At 38.9% G+C, this 23581-nt stretch overlaps 1 protein-coding gene and 1 long non-coding RNA gene across 3 annotated transcripts in view; one reads left to right on the top strand and one right to left on the bottom strand.

Moving 5' to 3' along the window:
• CNTN4 (contactin 4) overlaps window positions 1–23581 on the bottom strand; it is a 1029443-nt gene that overhangs the window by 984556 nt on the left and 21306 nt on the right. The gene's annotated exons all lie outside the window — the stretch shown is intronic.
• Window positions 1–23581, top strand: part of LOC117083162 — a 48097-nt gene that overhangs the window by 14485 nt on the left and 10031 nt on the right. Inside the window, exon 2 of the long non-coding RNA XR_004436977.1 lies at window positions 10655–10744. This is a non-coding gene — a long non-coding RNA (uncharacterized LOC117083162). The remainder of the gene's footprint in view (window positions 1–10654; window positions 10745–23581) is intronic.

The raw sequence follows: 23581 nt of genomic DNA, 5'->3' as shown, positions 1-23581 counted from the left end.
AGCAGGCTCTGAAATTGAGGCAACAATTAATAGCCTACCCACCAAAAAAAGTCCAGGACCAGATGGATTCACAGCTGAATTCTACCAGAGGTACAAGGAGGAGCTGGTACCATTCCTTCTGAAACTATTTCAATCAATAGAAAAAGAGGGAATCCTCCCCAACTCTTTTTATGAGGCCAACATCATCCTGATACCAAAGCCTGGCAGAGCCACAACAAAAAAAGAGAATTTTAGACCAATATCCCTGATGAACATCGATGCAAAAATTCTCAATAAAATACTGGCAAACCGGATTCAGCAGCACATCAAAAAGCTTATCCACCATGATCAAGTGGGCTTCATCCCTGGGATGCAAGGCTGGTTCAACATTCGCAAATCAATAAACGTAATCCATCATATAAACAGAACCAAAGACAAGAACCACATGATTATCTCAATAGATGCAGAAAAGGCTTTTGACAAAATTCAACAGCCCTTTATGCTAAAAACGCTCAATAAATTCGGTATTGATGGAACGTACCTCAAAATAATAAGAGCTATTTACGACAAACCCACAGCTAATATCATACTGAATGGGCAAAAACTGGAAAAATTCCCTTTGAAAACTGGCACAAGACAGGGATGCCCTCTCTCACCACTCCTATTCAACATCGTGTTGGAAGTTCTGGCTAGGGCAATCAGGCAAGAGAAAGAAATCAAGGGTATCCAGTTAGGAAAAGAGAAGTCAAATTGTCCCTGTTTGCAGATGACATGATTGTATATTTAGAAAACCCCATTGTCTCAGCCCAAAATCTCCTTAAGCTGATAAGCAACTTCAGCAAAGTCTCAGGATACAAAATTAATGTGCAAAAATCACAAGCATTCTTATACACCAGTAACAGACAAGCAGAGAGCCAAATCAGGAATGAACTTCCATTCACAATTGCTTCAAAGAGAATAAAATACCTAGGAATCCAGCTTACAAGGGATGTAAAGGACCTCTTCAAGGAGAACTACAAACCACTGCTCAGTGAAATCAAAGAGGACACAAACAAATGGAAGAACATACCATGCTCATGGATAGGAAGAATCAATATCGTGAAAATGGCCATACTGCCCAAGGTGATTTATAGATTCAATGCCATCCCCATCAAGCTACCAATGAGTTTCTTCACAGAATTGGAAAAAATGGCTTTAAAGTTCATATGGAACCAAAAAAGAGCCCGCATTGCCAAGACAATCCTAAGTCAAAAGGACAAAGCTGGAGGCGTCACGCTACCTGACTTCAAACTATACTACAAGGCTACAGTAACCAAAACAGCATGGTACTGGTACCACAACAGAGATATAGACCAATGGAACAGAACAGAGTCCTCAGAAATAATACCACACATCTACAGCCATCTGATCTTTGACAAACCTGACAAAAACAAGAAATGGGGAAAGGATTCCCTATTTAATAAATGGTGCTGGGAAAATTGGCTAGCCATAAGTAGAAAGCTGAAACTGGATCCTTTCCTTACCCCTTATACGAAAATTAATTCAAGATGGATCAGAGACTTAAATGTTAGACCTAATACCATAAAAACCCTAGAAGAAAATCTAGGTAGTACCATTCAGGACATAGGCATGGGCAAGGACTTCATGTCTAAAACACCAAAAGCAACGGCAGCAAAAGCAAAAATTGACACATGGGATCTAATTAAACTAAAGAGCTTTTGCACAGCAAAAGAAACTACCATCAGAGTGAACAGGCAACCTACAGAATGGGAGAAAATTTTTGCAACCTACTCATCTGACAAAGGGCTAATATCCAGAATCTACAAAGAACTCAAACAAATATACAAGAAAAAAACAAACAACCCCATCAAAAAGTGGGCAAAGGATATGAACAGACATTTCTCAAAAGAAGACATCCATACAGCCAACAGACACATGAAAAAATGCTCATCATCACTCGCCATCAGAGAAATGCAAATCAAAACCACAATGAGATACCATCTCACACCAGTTAGAATGGCAATCATTAAGAAGTCAGGAAACAACAGGTGTTGGAGAGGATGTGGAGAATAGGAACACTTTTACACTGTTGGTGGGATTGTAAACTAGTTCAACCATTATGGAAAACAGTATGGCGATTCCTCAAGGATCTAGAACTAGATGTACCATATGACCCAGCCATCCCACTACTGGGTATATACCCAAAGGATTATAAATTACTCTACTACAAAGACACATGCACACGTATGTTTATTGCGGCACTATTCACAATAGCAAAGACTTGGAATCAACCCAAATGTCCATCTGTGACAGACTGGATTAAGAAAATGTGGCACATATACACCATGGAATACTATGCAGCCATAAAAAAGGATGAGTTTGCATCCTTTGTAGGGACATGGATGCAGCTGGAATCCATCATTCTTAGCAAACTATCACAAGAAGAGAAAACCAAACACCGCATGTTCTCACTCATAGGTGGGAACTGAACAATGAGATCACTTGGACTCGGGAAGGGGAACATCACACACTGGGGCCTATCATGGGGAGGGGGGAGGAGGGAGGGATTGCATTGGGGAGTTATACATGATATAAACGTCATGCATATGTACCCTAGAACTTAAAGTATAATAAAAAAAAAAAAAAAAAAAAAAAAAAAAAAAAAAAAAAAGGATAATTAGGCAGTGGCCGGGCGCGGTGGCTCAAGCCTGTAATCCCAGCACTTTGGGAGGCCCAGACGGGTGATCACGAGGTCAGGAGATCGAGACCATCCTGGCTAACACGGTGAAACCCCGTCTCTACTAAAAAAATACAAAAAAAATTAGCCGGGCGAGATGGCGGGCGCCTGTAGTCCCAGCTACTCGGGAGGCTGAGGTGAGAGAATGGCGTAAACCCGGGAGGCGGAGCTTGCAGTGAGCTGAGATCCAGCCACTGCACTCCAGCCTGGGCGACAGAGCGAGACTCCGTCTCAACAACTACAACAACAACAACAAAAAGGATAATTAGGCAGTAACCCAAATGTCCATCAACAGATAGACAAACAAATTATGGCCTATCCCTACAATGGAATGGAGTACTGTACTGCAATAAAAGGGAGTAAATTTTTGATCCATGGGACACCACAGAGTTGGCAGACTTTTTCCATAAAGTGCCTGGTTGTAAATATTTCAGGCTTTGCAAACCGTAGTTTAGGTTCTTGCAATTTCAGTCTCAAGTATTTGATTCGGTAGCATGAAAACAGCCATAGACAGTGTGTAAACAAATGAGTGTTGCTGTGTTCCAATAAAGCTTTATTTATAGACACTGAAAAAAAAAAAAAAAAAAAAAAAAAAAGAATTCAATGACAATCTATGTCTACCATTCCCAAGCTATGTTCAACTTTCGGGATAGCTCGAGGTAGTTTGCAGTTTCAATATTTGATTGCATTACATTCCTTTTCATTATGTTATATCTTTGCAAAGCTGGGTTCATAGCCATTGCTGTAATAAAATTTACTTCATGAAATCAATGCAGACAGGGAATCAGGTAGCAGTGTCCAGTCTAATTCCAATGTATGTGAAGTCATTCTGGGCCCAACAGGAGGATATATTCCATTAGTAAGCAATCGTGGTTATTTAAGAAAAAAAAATTAATTTTGTGTTTTTTTCAAATTATGTTAGTACATAAATTCTTATTTACTTGTTTCAACTCACCTACCTAATGAATAAAACTACTTAATGTTGAGTATTCTCTTTGGCCTAGGGGTGTGATGAAAATATTACAAATATACTACAGGAACTATGAAAAAGGATCTACGCTCTTCCATTTAAAGGAATATTTATAAATATTGGCTCTCCTGGTTCATTAAGCAAACCCAATACTCAGAAGGCCACATTCTCCCCTATTTGTTAGAGGAAAAAAGATGCACTACCCAAGCGCCCTGGAAAAAATCTTTGTCCTGCTTTCCTGAAAATCCACTCCCCATAAAACCATACACATAAAAACTGTCTTTGCTTTGGCTGCTCTATTAGTCAGAGCTCTCCAGAGAAAGAAAACCCATAGGCGAGATAGATAGATAGATAGATAGATAGATAGATAGATAGATAGATAGACAGACAGACAGATAGATAGAAGAAAATTTATTATAAAGAATTAGCTCATATGATTATGGAGACTGCAAAGTTCCAAAATCTGCCATCTATAAGCTGGAGATCCAGAGAAGAGCTAATGGTGTAATTCCAGTTCAAGTCTGAAGGCCTGATAACCAGGAAATGGTATAAATACCAGTTCCAGGGCAGGGAAGACCAATGTCCCAGATCAACTAGCAGGCAGGAAGAGAAAGGAACAAATTCTTAATTCTTCCCCCTTTGGTATTTTTGTTCTATTCATGCCCTCAGTGAATTGGATGATGCCCACTCACAACCTGCTTTACTGAGTCCATTTATTCTAATGGTGTTCTCAACCTAAAACACCTTCACAGAAACACCCAGAAACAATGTTTTGTCCAGGCACCCCATGATACAGTCAAGTTGACATAAAATTAACCATTTCAGCTGCCAAGCACCTGAAGCTTCTTCCTTTTTGAGATACCCCCACTATAAGAAGACATACTGGGGCCGGGCATGGCAGCTCACACCTGTAATCCTGGTACTTTGGGAGGCCAAGGCTAGTGGATCACGTGAGGTCAGGAGTTCAAGACCAGCCTGGCCAACATGGTGAAACCCCGCCTCTAGTAAAAAAAAAAAAAAAAAAAAAAAAAACATGAAAATTAGCCAAGTGTGATGGTGGGCACCTGTAGTCCCAGCAACTAGGGAACTGAGGCAGGAGAATCGGTTGAACCCGGGAGGTAGAGGTTGCAGTGAGCTGAGATTGCACGACTGCACTTCAGCCTGGGCAACAGAGTGAGACGCCATCTGAATGAAAGAAAAAAGGGAGGGAGGGAGGGAGGGAAGGAGGGAGGGAGGGAGAGAGGGAGGGAGGGAGGGAGGGAAGGAAGGAAGGAAGGAAGAAGGAAGGAAGGAAGGAAGGAAGGAGGAAGGAAGGAAGGGGAAGGGAAGGGAAGGAAAGAAAGAAAAGAAAGAAAGAAAAGAAAGAAAAGAAAGGCAGACATATTGGGAGATGATCACATTCCAGTTAGGAGCTAAATGAGCCGACTACTTACTTTCCCAGCCTCTTTGCAGCTTGGTTACCAACGGCTGATACATGCTCAGCCAATGAGATGCACTGTCCCCAGGGCTCTAAATTCTGATCCAAAGAAGCAGATATTAAGCAGCAGTATTTACACAGTGGCAACACTGGCAGTTGCAATTCTCAGGTGCAGTAGGAGTGGGGTAGGGTGTTCACAACACTACTCCCTTGCCTGCCTGGCCCGCTTTGGCTTTGTCCTTGCCATCATCCAAAACTGACTGTCCTATCTCCCTGCTGGACTCAAAATCATTCAAAAAATTCATTTCTTCCTGCTGAAATCATCTGCAGCACTTTCTGTCACTTGTGAAAAAGCCATGATGTGCACAGCTCCCCAAATGCAATCTTCTTTCTACACAAGGTTCATAAACTTTCCAATGTGATAAAGTTACATATAATAACTCACAAATATAACTTAAGCAAGTAAATTGCCTGCAGGTAATAAAATTCATTTTTAATAAAGCATCTTTCTAATCCCCTCACCCCCAAATTATCATTTACAAGGAACGAAAATATAGACAAGACATCCGACCTGGAACACCTCATACTTCCAGAGTCAAGAAACTGAAGAAGTGGTTTCTGTCTTCCCTTCACACATTCCCTTTGTCTGCAGTGGCAAGGCAGTGCCCATTGCTGATATATCTGGTTAGTTCATTTAGAATAAGACTTAAATCACTTGCATTTTATGGGTAAAGCTGACACAATCTTAAGTAGAGCAATATGAAATGTGCCACTGAAAGGTATGAAATTGACATTTCATGTCCAATTTAGATACAGCTAGATGACCTCAGTCTAAAGGAGCCATTTTAAATAAGGGCCAGAGTTTTATTTTTTGACAGATGGGTGCCCTGGCTAGAGAACTTATTTAGGTTATATCTGAACTAAAGTGTGATCTACACAATTATTTTGATTCAATGGCTTTAGATACTGGGAAAATATTTTCCTGCTCCTAGATTCTAATTTTTTATGTCACAAATGTCCTATTTAAGAACTGTGGGGTTTTGTTTTGTTTTGTTTTGTTTGTATTTCAACAACCATATAAAACTGGATGGCATGCAACCAGTTATTCAAACTAATAATCTCTCTATTTTCATCTTTACTTATTGCATGTTGTTGGATAAGAACAGACTTTATAATTAATGACTTTCCACAGTACACTAATACAAAAGTAAACAGAATCGATTCTTTTGAGTGGTATCTCTAATTACAAATAGCATAAACTGTGTCGTCCCTATTTATACAACTGGAATACCCGTGGATTTGTTTTATTTTTTTCTTTTTTCTTAAACCCAGAAAGCAAGCAATGTAACCATTTAATTGTCTAAGACGTATACTCTCAAAACCAATTATCACGTCGCTTCTCAAATACAACAACTTTCTGAATATGAAATATGCTTTAAACCAAGCATTACCAAAGACAGCCTTTGCATTTTTGTCAACTTCTCCAAAACACAAACAAGAATGGAAGAGTATCACCAAGATATACACAGAGCCCAAATAATAGAGTATGAAACATTAATTAATTAGTTATTAGTTGGCTATATCACTTACTAATTGGACAGTTTCTCCTAATAATTCAGTGTATCTTTTAGTAATTTGTTCAGTCGTTAGTGAAAGAAACAACACAAACTAGTATAACCCAAAAAGAAATTTAATAGTTTACATAACAGAATACTGGGACAACCTTGCCTCAGGTACAGCTTCATCCAGGAGCACAAATGATATAAGGTCTCTCAACTCTGGTCTTCTTTGAATTACCTACATTTTGAAAAAGTCCCATTCTATAGTATGGCAAAAGTATGGCCAAGAACTTGGGATTACATCCTTACACCTCCAAATACAAAAGTAAAGAAAGAAAAGAGCCTCAGAATTAGCATCAGCAGATCTGACTAGATTGACCTGGGGTCATGAGCCCACATCTGGATAAGACTTATGGCCAAATGCCTCTGAGAGGCTATGTCTGTATCACAAACCCAACCCTACAACCAGGATGAACCAAACACCTCTCAGAAAAAACAGATCAAACATGGGGAAAGCACATCCCCTAGAGAAAATTAGGAATATTTACCAGAAAGGTGATGAAAAATGAACTCAGGTCACTGCTATTTAAGAGCACTAGCCTGCCTCTCTAGTCTCTCCAATTCACTGTAGACCAGGAACCATTTTCCATACTTATGGTAACCCCATTTGTTCTGAACAACAAATCTGCACACAGGTCAGGCAATTAGAGCTACACTTGTGAAGACAGAGAGTGTATTTTACATGATAAGGTTCCCCTAGTACCCCTTCATCTGCATTGACCGGCCCCATTTCCCCACTTTCCCAAATAAAAAGCTCTGCCCCCACACTTTAGCTGCATTACCAGCCTCGGAAATACAACAAATATGCGTTGATTACTCTCACTGTTTCTCTGATGCTTCTTCCTGGTAAAAACAAGTCTAAAGTTCTATACTACAAATTTACCATCAAATTCTCTCTGGCTCACATATGCTACCATTGTCTTACATTTCCAATTTTCATGGCTTAAGAACTACCATTACATCTTACAGAATAAAGATTTACTATCTTAAAGTTGATGTTAAATTGGCCCTAACTTTTTCAGACTTTAAGACAGATAGCACTTTATTTTACATAACACTGCTAGGAAAAATAACATTCTGATGAACATCCCTCTTTCCAAGTTCCTGATGTTCATTGTAATCCCATCTCCTCCTGTCTTGAGCTTTTATCCTATGTTCATGCCCTCTCCTCCTCTTTATCTCATCTGGCTTCCTCAAGGTCCACAAAGGCCATCTCTAACGTTCTTCTGACTGGCCCTGCCACATCCTTTTCAATGCTGGCCCCAAGAATACTTTTATTTTGAAGATTTCGTTGCACTTCACTAGATCAGGGTTTTCCAGTCTTGACACTACTGACATTTGGGGCCTGCTAACTCTTTGTTATAAGGGGCTGTGATGGTCAATTTTATATCTCAACTTGACTGGGCCACAGGTTGACTAGACATTTGGTCAAATGTAATTCAGGGTGCGTCTGTGAGGATATTTTGGATGAGGTTAACATTTGAATCTCCGGACTAAGTAAAGCAGATTGCCCTCCATAATGTGAGAGGTCCTCATCCAATCAATTGGCGCTCAAAAGAGGACAAAAACCAGAGTAAGAGAAAACTCCTGCACGATTCCCACATAAGCTGGGCCATCATATATGTTCTGTTTCTCTGGAGAATTCTGACTAACACAGGACTCCCCTTGCACTGAGGACGTTCAGCAGCATCCCTAGCCTCTAATCACTAGATGCCAGTGGCATCCCCTTAGTTATCACAACCAAAAATAGGACCAGCCATTGTCAAACAGCCCCTGGAGACCAAGATGCCCCTAGTTGGGAACCACTGCATTAGAACTTGGCTGGAGACACCATCAAGACAACTGAGCACATAAAACTTTCTTAGAAACCTGAGAAATTTTTAGCAGTGATTACACCATCATTCACAATACTCATGTCTCCCTAAATGAAGGATTCCTCCATTCTCCCTTCTTGTAGCTTTTCCATGTGTCAGATGGATCCTATCATCCATCAACCTGTCTGCCTTTCTTTGAAAAGCAGTGGTTTTCAGATGCAGACTGGGTACAAATTCAAATCATCTAGAAGGCTTGCTCAGCAAACCAGTGCCCTGGAGATTCTGATTTAATAAACCTCATTGTGAGGCCAGAGAATCTCTATTAATAAAAAGTTTCATGGGTGACTCTGATACATAACCTCAATAGGAGAACAATTTCCTTAAAACTGCAGCAAGCACTGAGAGGCAAATGACACAAATGCCTCTAGACACAAGCAAGTCATCTACCTCTTAATGGAGGTCGGAACATTCCCCAACTCCTGACTTGACAGTCTTTTTCAATAAGTGAAGAAGGATCATGAAATGGGCTGGTTTTTTTTACCAGCTTAGGTCAATTTTTTAAAATTTCATCAGTTTTAAAATGATTGCCTTTCATAATAGAGAAATGAGATAAGTCATAGAAGAGAAAAATAGCCTTTATAAGAGACACAGTCAATTTTCATAGGAAAATCATAAGAAAACAATAGAGCTTTAAATCTAATTCTGGAAAATGACTCTTAATAAATCAAAAGATTGTTAAAGGGCTTAGCCAGTGATAAATTAGAAAAAGAAAAATAATCTTAAATTAAATAATTCATGAACTCAGGCACACAAGTAATTTCCTAACAACAATTCAAGTTGCAAGACATATATTTATTTTGCTATGTTAGAATATAAATTTCTCATCCTCAAGGGCTTTCATTTGTCCAGTTTAAAATTCTACAGCAAATCAGTAAATATTAAGGATAATGTTACTACCTAAAATTTTCCTCAAAATAAAATCAATGTATAGCTAGGAAAAACAGAAATCAGAAACTCATTTCAAAAAAGAAAAGCTTTCAAAAAGCTTTGTAGAAACTTTGAGCTATACTCTTTTGAGAATAGACTGACATTGGAATGTGCAATTTGCTCCTCATCACTGTTTGCAAAATACCATCATTATGTTATTCTAGTCCTCTGCTAGCAACAGTCATAAAATGCATGGAGATCTCCATGCATTTTATGACTCCATCTGATGAGACAGTGACACTTAAGAAATCTTAAGAATTACTTGGGAAAAGAGACTTTACAGAAAATGCCCTTTGATTCTAAACAACTATAACATAAAGAAGATAGTCCAGGTCACTTTATCTTCCTCTAAGGAGAAAATGAAGTAACTAAAGCTATCATTAATTACAGATAGGAGGGAGTGAACCCATTAAGTGTTGAAGTTCCAACCAACCCTTAGTTGCTTCCTCCTCCCGCTTCTCAACTCCTGCTATCCAACCTACTACTGATTGCTCTGGTGTCCTAATACCAAATCCTTCACTTCTGTCCCTCTGCATGCCTCCTACTTCTTTCCTATTTCTCAGTTTCATTATCTTCTTGTTCTGTAAAACCATCCAAGAACCAATTTCTCTTTGACATTCACTCTGGCAGCCTGTCCTAATTGTTGGAAAGTTGTTTGGCCAACTGTTCTTGACTTGCTATCACTTTTTCAAAATCTATCACATCTTATTTCCCCTATAGTTTCTGGACAGAGGGAAAGTCTACAAAAGCAGAGAAATGGGCCCTGTCATCCACAATGAGGATCCATCAGAAGTTCTAAATAAGCGACTTTATGACAGTAATCGTATTAGAGAAAACCCCATTCACTGTGAAAATATAAATACGGTGAGAAAATGGCAGAATGTTTTAAACTCCTGCACTAAGGAAAAATGATGACAATCTTGGATGCTGGCCAATCACAAACACTCACTCTCTATCCCCATCCAGAGAGTACAGCATGATCACTATCCTCATCACAATGGCAAATTGTAATGAAACCTCTGAGGATATTACAGAGAAAGACCTTGCTTTCTGGATTGTCAAAACAATTATAATAAAACAGCTGCTCACCTTCATTTGAGGAATATAACACATTATCGCTCTTCTTCACAGCAAACCTATTTCTGGATGTCTGCTATTGGATAACAAACTACGGGGAAACCTAGTGACTTATTACCGTGGATTATTGCCCCTCATGTTTCTGTGAGTGGTCTGGGCTCAGCTGGGCAGTTGTCCCTTGGCATTGCTCATGCCATTTCAGTCAGATAGCACTTCAGACTGAAATGAACTAATGGTTTGGTTGGGTGGGGATGTCCAAGGTAATTTACATGTCTGGCACATTAGCTGGGAGAGCTAGAATAGCAGCTGGCTGGCCAGAACTTGATCTTTCTCTACGTGGTTAGCTTGGGCTTCCTCACAGCATAATGATCAGACTTCTTACATGGCAGTAGCTTCCCCCAGAGTGAAGATGCCAAGAAAACAAGGTGGATACTGCAAGGCTCCTTATGACTTGGCCGCAGAAGTTATGCAGGATCCCCCCCACTGCATCTGCCAGTTATCCAAGGAAAACACAGAATCAGCATGGGAAATATGAACACATAGGGTATGAACTTCCAGAAGCTCTCTGAGCTATCTTAGCTAACGCAATGCCCACTAGGTAAATTAGGAGATGTACTGTTGCTCTCAGATTACAAATAAGAAAAAAGCTCACTGATTCTAGATCTGAGATCCAAGACCTAGAAAGTGTCTGAACTGGGACAGGAATCTGAGTATTCAGATGCCAAGTTCACTGTTTTGCTGGCATCAAGCAAGTGGTAAACTTAAAATGGATTATACTTAAAAAACTAACTGGGATTTTCATCCAAATGTTAGTTTCATCTGCAATTAATCAATCATCCATAGAATGGACATTTTACAGGAGTTTGCTAACGTGAATCACATCTTTTGCTGAGAGCAATCAACTTTCCTTTAGGAACACTGCTCCTTCATGCTGGATTTGTCACACCCTACTTTACCCTAACGGCAACATGAGCTCAAGTATTCTCTCTCATCTGAATCTTACTGCTACTTGTATTCTAATGGAAATGGCCAAGAAAGACTGTCAAAGAAGTGTTGCTACTTAGACCCATTCTTTCCCCCAATTATCCCCTAGGCCTGATACTCTGTCACCTGATACCCTTCCTATTAATTTCCTTTATGTTGATGTAAGACTGAGTCTATGGGCTGCAGATCAGAGACACTGAATACGAGGAGGATAACTAGTTACTGTGCACACCAGATTTGGTGTCTAATTCGACTTAGTTGAAATATAACTCTACCACTTCCTTACTAGGTGTATGTATCCTTAGACAAGTTTCTTAACTTCTCTGAAACTCTTCTTCATCTGAAGAACAAAATTAATACTATCACCTTCTTCAAAGAGTTGCAAAGATTAAATGAGATAATACAAGTAAAGTACCATGTTTGGCTTGAAATAAACACAAAACATGTCAGCTATTATATTTAATTCTACAGGTCCATAATCCCTTATCTGCAGTTCTAATATGCAAAATGCTCTGAAAACCCAAACACATTGTCAGCCCAACCTGACCTCAGCTGAAAAAAGATGCTCTTTATGATCTTTATCCCATTCAAGCACTAAGAAATGTCAACGTGCTTGGCCATTGCCCAAGATTCTCTATTGGAATGTCCCATAGCATACAGCGCTAGTAGCATACTACCGTTTCTACAATTTTAAAGTTCTAAACTACCAAGGGTTTCAGATAAGAGACTATAGATATATGTTATTATTATTCAAAAAACCTGTTTATTCAAAAAATAAACACCACACAGTTCTCTCTAGAGTGATCCCACAAAACTTGGACTATGTATTAAAACACAGAAAATTACACTAGAGCCAATTTCAGTAACAAATAAACATTTTATTCTGAACTAATACTGCTTATATAGGCAAACTGTGCCAAAGGAACAAATTTACATATAACTTGATAAGCTGCAAATATCCTACTTCTAGTTAAGGCATATAATTAGAACTGCATCTCCTGGCTTTTTAATTTAGAGTGTGTTTAAGAATTCTATTTTATTACCTGAATTAAATACCGTTGGTTTTATACTTGTAGGTTTCTCGCAGGTTTGCTGTTCACTCATATTGTATCCTCTTACTCATACTGAATCAGATAAATCAACAGTTGATATTTGAATCCCATCTTGGGACTGCTGCTCCTGCTTATAGTGTCAGTTCTGTCCCTCAATGGTTCAGAGCTCCAGAAAAGCAGACTAAACTACTGTGGCATATTTTCTTTAGGGTTAAATTTTAATTCCAGAAGAAAAATCCTGAGACTATGTTTTGAAAATAAAAAAGAAAAGTTGATGACAAAAGTGTGCAAACCCCCATACAATAAAAATAGGAATTATAATTCAAAGGAGAGTAACATATGGACAAAGCCACATTACTTATGATAATGAAGAAAGTTATGATGTGCTCTATCACTTTACCACTAGTTATTTACATCTTTTAAAATAATTTCTTTTTTTTTTTTTTTTTTTCTGAGACGGAGTCTCGCTCTGTCGCCCAGGCTGGAGTGCAGTGGCCGGATCTCAGCTCACTGCAAGCTCCGCCTCCTGGGTTTACGCCCTTCTCCTGCCTCAGCCTCCCGAGTAGCTGGGACTACAGGCGCCCGCCACCTCGCCCGGCTAGTTTTTTGTATTTTTTTAGTAGAGACGGGGTTTCACCATGTTAGCCAGGATGGTCTCGATCTCCTGACCTCGTGATCCGCCCGTCTCGGCCTCCCAAAGTGCTGGGATTACAGGCTTGAGCCACCGCGCCCGGCCTAAAATAATTTCTTAAGATGTATTCCAATTCACAGTGCAAATAGTTTTGAGGGCAAGCAACTGATAATACGTAAAATTTACTCATAATGACAGTTTTGAAAACCTTCATTTAAGGAAACATGTTTATCTGCCACAAATGCAATATTCATTAACAAAACCACCAATATAAGTGGGTTTGAAAGGATCTACTTGTTAATATAACCATTTATACATACTATGTGATTTTATGTACAATCTGGTTAAGTAGGTAGGTAAACGAAGGAAACTGAGTTATAAGAAAGCCAGAAAGGTTTCTCAAGGTCATGAGGTTAACTGCCAAGCAGATGATGCAAAAAAAAAAAAAATTGTTAAAAACAATCTAATTTTAATAACAGGGTAAAGAGCTTCTCTCCAAAGTCTCCAGCATATTTTTGGCTTTCATGAATTTTTCAGACAGCATCTGTTTTTAAGTAAGTAGAAACATACTCAGGGAAAATAAGGCTTGTTAGAAGAAATTAAAGTCAAAGTCCATAAACATGCCCTCTTTACATGTGTGCTAAAGGAAATTTAATGCCATCAACACTTGATCATTTCCTAGAATGAAAGAGAATGCAAAATAGATACCTAAAACAACTTTCTTTATCTATCCCTGCACCATGCAGAACTACTGGTTCTCACACGTCTACCAAGGAAGCCAACAGTTATTTTGTTTCTCATTACAAATAGCTGCACCCAATGCCCATGGAAAGTCTCTGCACACGATGTTATTTTTTGGCAGGTTTGGACAAGCATCTGCAATGTTCTATGGGATCTTAATGGTATCACAAGAAGGCTTTCCTACTATCAAAAAATAACAACAAAAGAAAAATGTTAAAGCTCAGGAAATGTTAGCTTCATAAAGTTTATGAAAGTTTGTTTTATTTTCTTTTCCTAAATAGTTTACGTGTAAGAACTCTTGGCACTGAGCAGCTAAATTGAAATTGGCATATATTTCCAATGTTACTATATTATGAATGAATAAATGAGGCATTTCCCAAACATTTGACCACAGAAAATGTTAGTCTGTAGCTCCTCCATGTTCCATGAAGTACATTTTGGATAAGTATTCTCTAAGATACATCTAATATTACAGACACATCTTAATCAATCCATAGATCTAAGAATCCTGTAAAACCAAAATCTAGCTAGTTTGTTAAAGTTTCCATTGATAGGACACTCACTACATGTTGTGGAAACACACTCATTGATGAATAATTTCATTCAGTTGGCTCTTTACGGTTTTCTTTAATATGTCTTAGATCTTACCCCTGTGCAAATGCAAAGCAGATCTAAAAGTTTCAGTGAAACACTCTCTGAAAAAGCCTGTAATTTGAAAGAGAAATTAGGGTGTGGAAATAAATATCTTTATTAACACAAACTTTGTATTTTCCCCGCTCTGCTTGAAAGAGTGACATTCAGAGGAAGAACAAAATTCAGTAACAAGTTATCTTCTTCCACTTGAAATTGTTTCATGTAAATGAAGACATCCATTACATCCCCCTGCACTGAATTTACACGACCATGAGCTAAACATCCTAAGTTCTTCTTGAGACGTGGTATGGATAACATCATCATCCAAACTGACCTCCTCATGATATCAGCTTGTTTGACAAAATCTGTCTTAGTATAGTTCAGTCTTCAGATTGTGATCATATCTCAGTGCAGGATTAATATTGACCAGGTTTCCACTGGATCTAAGCCCTAGCTCTGCCATTCACTACCTTTAAGACTTTTACAAGTTACTTACCTTTCTAAGTCTCGCCCCATTCTTCAGTAAAACAGTAATAATAATTCTTGCCATGGTGAGGTTTCTGTAAACATTAAATTTAAACTATTGAATCTGCTGCATAATAAGTATTCAATAAATATTAGCTAGTATCAATATGTCCATTTTGGAAATATGTGTTTTCTTCTGGCCAGTTTAAAAAAGTAGAATTCACCAAGTGCTCAAAAATGACTGACTGGCTCAGGGCTGCAATCAGCAGGTAAATGGAACAATGAGAAAAGAAACTGGCAGACGGTTAAAAATAAGCCACAAATTATCTGCAAGCAGATAAAGCCCTGACTGTATAATCATTACCAACCAGACTCTATCTTTGTCTTCCCATGTAGTAACGTGTCACTTTCTTTAAAAGTTTCAGTGAAACACTCTCTGCAAAAGCCTGCAATTTGAAAGAGAAATTAGGGTGTGGAAATAAATATCTTTTAACAACACAAACTTCATATTTTCCCCACTCTGCTTGAAAGAGTGGCATTCATAGGAGGAACAAAATTCAGTAACAAGTTATCTTCTACTCTTGGTTTGATGCCACTCAGCTTTGAGCTTGCTTTTGACTACACCAGTGGAGCTCACAATCTTTTAATTTGGTGCATGACTTAAAGTTCCCTGTAGTACCTTTTAAGCACTGGCAGATTTCTACAACAATGATGAATGTGGCTCCATTTAGTTCAAACCTTTAGCATTCTATAGGTGCAAGAATTCTTGGCACTAGTCAGCTAAATTGAAATTGGCATAAATTTCCAATATGGAATCCGATCCTTCTATAATTGGTGGGGTTGTGGGGAACTCTTGGCAGTAGTGTAAAAAGTAAAGATACTCGAATTAGATCTCCTGTAATTTTTTTGATATTTTAGAAATATTCTTGATTTTTTTAAACAATCAAAAAAAGTAATAGAGAAAAGAGATTAGTTTCAATCGTGGTCTAGTTCTCAAAGGATTGTGACACATCACACAAGTTCAATTAGCCTGAATTTTCCATTATATCAGGAGCATGTTATTCTACCGTCCCTCCTTTCACTTAATTTGATCAAATATTGAGTTCATTAAAAAATTTAATAAAAGGGAGGGGCGGCACCCACTAGGCTGTGAAGGATGATTCATAGCAAGGTACTTCTGAAATTTCTTGATGCACTTGCTCTCTCTCAACACCCTGGTCACCCCTTCACCCACAGCACATTGGGGCTGTGATGGGAACCCGACAAAGGGCAGATGATCCACAGGGTGTCAGGTGGATTCCAGCAAGGGCTCTGCCCACAAAGATGCGAAGACGGTAACTTAACCAATCCAGTCTTCTCTTGAGAAGAGAGCTAGCAATTCATTGAGAAAGGAGAAAAACTCAAACCACAAAGATGAAAAAGACAGAATAAACAGTTAAACCAAATTAACTATGTAACCATGAAAACTGGATACTCAAACTGCTACAACTCCTAATCAGATAAAAGTCACAAAGGACCTTCTAGTTCCGAACCACCCTCCATCTAGGTGAGGTCAAGGTGTGCCACAGTTGTGCAGCTTTCCCAGAATTCCCATCAGAATCTCCCATGTGGACAGTATTTCTCATCTTCTTATTTCTGTATTTCACCTTTTGATAAACCCCCAGTAGTTAAAGGAGCCTAAATAAGTATCTACTGCTTGCAAACAAAGAAGGTCAAAGCACATTTAAAGTAAGAAAAATACTACTTGATGAATTTTCAACCAGGTTTGAAGCTATATTCTCCTCACCTCCTCTCAACTTTGCCATACACAGCACTCCATTTTGTATATCAAATTACCTTAAATTACCATTCTAGTCAAAACAATTATGTGCTAAGGAGCTAACACCATCAAGCACAGGGCTAAAGAACTGCAAGATGCTCAATAAATCTTATTAGTTAATGATTAAATAAAGTTCACAGGACACAAAAATTATTAAATCAATATTTCTTAATTATATGGCATAAATCTACTAGAAACTCAAGATATCTACTTCTTATTGCTCAGAAAGTACAAGAAAAGGTGCCAGATAAAGAAACTAAAACTAGAATTTGTCCATATATTTACTAAGCACTTTAATCCTAGGAAATCTGCAACACTCTGAAATGTGCCATGTATTGAGCGCAGAGACAAGATAGAATCATAGCCCATTATCTTAAGGAGCTATAGGCAATATGGACATCCTAACATACAGTAGAGATTTATTTTTTTCATTTTCCATCCTATCATATAAGAGCTTGTAGGTGTTAAGCAGTTAGAGATCCTAAGAGGCCCTAAGGAAAAACTATGCTCACTGGAGGACATTCTGTAAAGTCAGTGAATTGTTTAATACTCAGACATTCAAATAACTGTATTCAGGAGTCCACAGAAAATGGCTGCTTGCAGTGAAGATACACTATGGAAAAAGCTGTTAGTACAACAGAGTCACAATTAGTGCTTATCACACTCAGGAGGGATATTCTAAATGTGATGGGGTTTTTAAAATTAAAACACACACACACACATGCACACACACACACCGGAAATAAAAACCGAGCAACTTAGAAATCTTCATAGAAGGCCGGGCGCGGTGGCTCAAGCCTGTAATCCCAGCACTTTGGGAGGCCGAGACGGGAGGATCACGAGGTCAGGAGATCGAGACCGTCCTGGCTAACACGGTGAAACCCCGTCTCTACTAAAAATACAAAAAACTAGCCGGGCGAGGTGGCGGGCGCCTGTAGTCCCAGCTACTCGGGAGGCTGAGGCAGGAGAATGGCGTAAAACCCGGGAGGCGGAGCTTGCAGTGAGCTGAGATCCGGCCACTGCACTCCAGCCCGGACGAAAGAGCAAGACTCTGTCTCAAAAAAAAAAAAAAAAAAAAAAGAAATCCTCATAGAAGTCCGGGCACGGTGGCTCATGCCTGTAATCCCAGCACTTTGGGAGGCCGAGGTGGGCGGATCACGAGGTCAGGAAATCGAGACCATCCTGGCTAACACGGTGAAACCCTGTCTCCACTAAAAATACAGAAAATTGGCCGGGCATGGCAGCAGGCGCCTGTAGTCCCAGCTACTTGAGAGGCTGAGGCAGGAGAATGGCGAGAACCTGGGAGGCGGAGCTTGCAGTGAGCTGGGATCCGGCCACTGCACTCCAGCCTGGGCGAGAGAGCAAGACTCCATCTCCAAAACAAAACAAAAAAAAAAAAAAGAAAAGAAGAAAAAGAAAAAAGAAATCTTCATAGAAATCTGTGCCCAAAGGAATTGAAGTCAGGATGTCAAAGATTTAGATCTAGAAGTGATATCTGCACTGCCATGATCATTGGAGTTTACTTAATTCATGATAGTCAAGACATGGAAACAACCTAAATATCTATCAATGAATGAATAAAGAAAATGTGGCATGCATGCATACACACACACACACACATACACACACACACACACACACACATAGAAAAGAACATTCAGCCTTGAAAAAGAAGGAAATTCTGCCATATGTGACAACACACATGTACCTGGAAGACATTCTGCTAAGTGAAATAAGCCTGTTACAGAAGGTTAAATACTGGGTGATTGTACTGATATAAGATATCTAAAATAGTCAAACTCATAGAAACAGAGTAGAATGGTGGCTTCCAGAGCCTATGGAGGAAGGATAAATGGAGAGTTATTGTTCAAGGACACAAAGGGTATAAAATTTCAATATGCAAGATGAATAAGTGCTAGAGATCTGCTGCACAACGTAGTGCCTATAGTTAACAATACTGTTTTATGCACTTAAAAATCTGTTAAGTAAGTAGATGTCAAATGATCTTATCAGCAAAAACATGGAGCGGGGGCAGGAAGAAACTTCTGGAGAGAACAGATATATTTATTACCTTAATTGTACTGATTGTCTCATGGATCTTTGCATATATTAAAATCCACAAATTGCATATATTAAATATGTGTAGATTTTTGTACATCAACTACACTTTAATCAAGCTGCTTTTTTGTTGGTTGGTTGGTTGGTTGGTTGTTTTTCACTCTGTCTCCCAGGCTGGAGTGCAGTAGCATGAACACAGTTTACTGTAGCTTCAACCTCCTGAGCACAAGGGATCCTCCTGCTTCAGCCTCCCATGTAGCTGGGACCACAGTCACGCATCACCATGCCAGATAATGTTGTTGTTGTTGTTGTTGTTCAGACAAGGAGTTCATTTTGTTGCTCAAGCTGGTCTTGAACTCCTGGGCTCAAGTGGTCCTCCTGCCTCAGCCTCCCAAAGTGTGGGATTATAGGTGTGAGCCATCGTACCTAGCTTAAGGTGTGTGTGTGTGTTTTAAATAAATCTATGCAGACAAAGGTTTTTAAAAATGCATGACCTCAAAGATAAAAGAATCCTCTATCTGCCAGGAAAGTAATCATTACCTAAAACTCCCCTTTTTAATAACATACTGATTGACCTCAGTGGCATGGCTAACAGGGTTGAGAAAAGAAGTGACAGTGGAAGTTGATGCTGGCATCTGATCCCGCATTACGGCCTTGTTCATATTTTTTAGATAATCCCTTCCCCCAACTCTCATCACCTTTCCAAAATCTCTGTCAGCAGGTTCGGAATTTTATATGACTTCTGGCACACTCTTTGACAGGGTATACCGCTAATCTACTGTCAAGTGATTTTTTTCCCTTTATTTTCATTCCACAAGCAAGCCTGGCCACAGTCTTCTGGCATCTTTGCTTTTTGTCTTTGTGGAATTGCTAGAACTTTTCCTGGATTCTTGGCTTTGACTATCCCACATCTTAAATTCTCATATCTGATTATATATTTAAAAATTTACCAGCACCTAATCAAGAAGAATTAATTTAGCCATGCACCATCTTCAGTGCTTTTAATTTGCCACACATTGCAGTTTTACTTACAGAGTCAGGTTGACCAGTGCTATGATATCAAGCTGTCTGGTCATCCCAGACATAGTTCTGATTAGTTAAGTGGTACAGGACAAGAGCTGTAAGTCCGAAACTCTAACAATCATTTCTTAGTCCCAAAACACAAAGTAAATTTCTAAGGGAATCCCCTACAATAAATCATCATATGTCAGTGACTAAATACAGCTAGTGTAGTGCTAGAAAACTACAGCATCTCAATTAATCTTGCGAGATGTCAGTTCAGAAGCTTGAGGCTAGGGTCAGTATGGGAGGATATAACACAGCTGGACAGAGCAGTAGCAAAGACATCTGAGCATCCATCTAAGCACAGGAGTGCAAAAGCTGGACCAACCAAAGAAAGGGACCCTTCCAAACAAGAACTGCCTAAATTTGGCTGGATACTGACCAGAAAAAATCTGTTTAATGCATAAAAAATTAGTAGTGATTCTGATGGTCAATTGCAATGATGCAGTAAAAGGGAAAACTCCTCTGGAAGCCCGCAGAGCTATGTCACTTTGCGGTGCAGAGGGAATAGCTCTGCCAATTATTAGTTATGTGACCTTGAGATATGCATTCAGCCTTTTTGAACTTAAATATCCAAAATTATAAAGTGAGGATAGTCATTCCCATTTTGGAGGGTTGTTGTAAAGATTAGAAATAATATGCAAGGGTGTCAGGCATACAGTCAATGTTCAAAAATAGCTAAATTTACTATAAACTCCACCGTGCCTGGCTGAGGGTCTCAGAAGATCAGCTAAGTTATCACTTTGCTGAGGATACCTTACGTCAAGAACATACTGTCCTGGCTTCTACTTGCTGTGTAATTCAAAGACCTGTATGTCCAGTCATGCCAAGTCTCACCGACAGTACCCAATATCTCATAATATAACATGGCAACCTTGAACTGAGACATTCAATGAGCTCTTATTGAATGAGAATTCCATTCTTATTGAATGGACAGAATGAGAACAACAGCCAACTATAAACCTTGCATAAGAATGCCTAACATGAGCTGTTTACACCTGTGTACGTGATCACTTGTGAGGCTTTGTGAAAGTTGCAAATGTTGACAGATTGTAAAATGAACATCTATTAATTGCCAAGGAGCATTAACTCAAACGTTATGACAACCTTGCTTTGAGAATGTAAATTATGATAATATCTTTGCAGGGCAATCTGGAAATAATTATAAAAGTTTTTAAATGTACAATACAGTATTTTTGACCAAACAAATTCCAATTCTTCTTTCAGGAATTTATCCTACAGATATAATCACACATGTTTTTTAAGATATTGCTTATCATAGCAAAAGTTTGTAAAGAACATAAATTATTATGAGCAAGTTCTAGTATTGCGGCCTATGTACAAATAATAAATACTCTTGGCAGGGAAGAATTAGCTATGTACAGATTAATGTAGACTGGCATCTAAGATTCATCTTTAAGTGAAGAAAAATATTCCATGCCATCATTTTTTATAGTAAGCACTCAGATTTTTTTAACTGACCAAATCAGTTACATGTGCCCATTTAATTGTTATATGGATAACAATAAAGATCTCTGAAATGATAAACAAACAATAGTAACATTGTCTCTAGGGAAAAGAGCAGAGAGCGACAAAAGGCAAACAGTTTTGACCAGGTACCCTTTCATACTATTAAAATGCGCAATCATAGACAAATAACCTTTAAAGAAAAATAATTTTAAAATACAAAGGGCTAAAAAGGCAAACTGAAATGGAAAGTTCAGACACTATCCAGGGAAATTAAACATTAGTAACCAGAACAAATTAATCAAGGTATCAGACCCCACTTCTTGAGCAGGAGACATTTTTTCTTTCAAATTTTATGGATAATTACCTTTAACTCTTCCTCTTCATTTCAACAATGCAGAATGAAGGTTGTACACTTCAGTTTTTCAGACTCTGAACTGGAAACTCTGCCAAGCTACGAGTTTGACATTTGCTTACATTCTTCAGTGAAAGGTTCTAAATACAGCACAAGTTCTATAGTAACCAACTTACAATTCTATAGGACTGGAGGATATGGGTCCTCGGCCACAGAACTTTTTTTTTTTTTTTTTGAGACGGAGTGCAGTGGTGTGCACAGGCTGGGTGCAGTGGTGTGATCTCAGCTCACTGAAACCTCCACCTCCCAGGTTCAAGCGATTCTCCTGCCTCAGCCTCCTGAGTAGCTGGGTTTACAGGCACATGCCACCACGCCTGGCTAATTTTTCTATTTTTACTAGAGACGGGGTTTCACCCAGGCTGGTCAGGCTGGTCTTGAATTTCTGACCTCATGATCCACTCGCCTTGGCTTCCCAAAGTGCTGGGATTACAGGGCATATAATTTCTTATACTTGAAATTATATATTCACTATATCCAGTGCCGTACTGACTTCTAGTATTTGGTCAGAGGGAAGAAGGAAGAAAGGGAGGAAGGGAAAAAAGAAGAAAAGAAGAGAGGGAGGGAGACAAGGAAGAAAGAAGGGAAGGAAGGAAGGAGGGAGGAAGGAAGACATTAAAATTCACAAAGTCAGTGAGTCTAGACTTTCAAGTGGCTTCAGATGTAAAGAAAGCCTCCCAAAGTATGAAGAGCCTCACACCAACTCTCTCTGATTCTCAGTTTTCTCATCTAGGACCCAGGGCCACCACTGTATCTAGTTCGTAGGATTATTATAGGTTTAAATGAGATAATAGAAACATTTCGTGACTTCCTTGGTACATTGTAAATGCTCAATTAATACTACCCATTACAATTAAAATTCACCGAGTATTTCACTCAGTTTTAAGATCTCTAGACAAATATTTATGAGCCAGCCTTAGCTAGCAGTCCCACACTCGTAATAGTCATATGCAAACTTAAAAAATTATTTATCAGCCGGGCGCAGTAGCTCATGCCTGTAATCCCAGCACTTTGGTAGGCTGACACGGGCGGATCACCTAAGGTCAGGAGTTCGAGACCAATCTGGACAACATAGAGAAACCTCCTCTCTACTAAAAATACAAAAATTAGCTGGGCATGGTGGCGTGCGCCTGTAATCCCAGCTACTTGGGAGGCTGAGACAGGAGAATCGCTTGATCCCAGCAGGCGAGCACACAGTCAGCCGAGATCATGCCATGCACTCCAGCCTGGGAGACAGAGTGAGACCCTGTCTCAAAAAATATATATACATATACACATATATATATATATATATATACACACACACACATATACATATATATATATACACACACATATACATATATATACATATATACATATATATATATATACATATATATATATATATATCCTAAATGCCTCATGTTGTAGTGTAAATAATTGGGGAGTTAAACATTTAAAAACTAGTAAAGTGTGAAACTAATGTTTCTCCTTTAACGTACTCTCAAAGTAGAATCCAGCTAAACTATCCTCATTTACCCAGTGTTATTTCTCCTATATGATTCTATTTAGAGCCTCCTTCACTCAGCTTAGTCTAAGAATTTCCTGACCCCTGACAACTTGACTGTTTGTACATTAAAACTTAAATCAGGTTATGAGTCAAGCTCTTACTTGC

Source organism: Trachypithecus francoisi, unplaced genomic scaffold (assembly GCF_009764315.1).
Source record: "Trachypithecus francoisi isolate TF-2019V2 unplaced genomic scaffold, Tfra_2.0 Lachesis_group0, whole genome shotgun sequence".
In the NCBI taxonomy this organism is placed as follows: domain Eukaryota; kingdom Metazoa; phylum Chordata; class Mammalia; order Primates; family Cercopithecidae; genus Trachypithecus; species Trachypithecus francoisi.
Note: the sequence above shows the minus strand (reverse complement) of the source record. Positions and strands in the feature narration are given on the sequence as shown.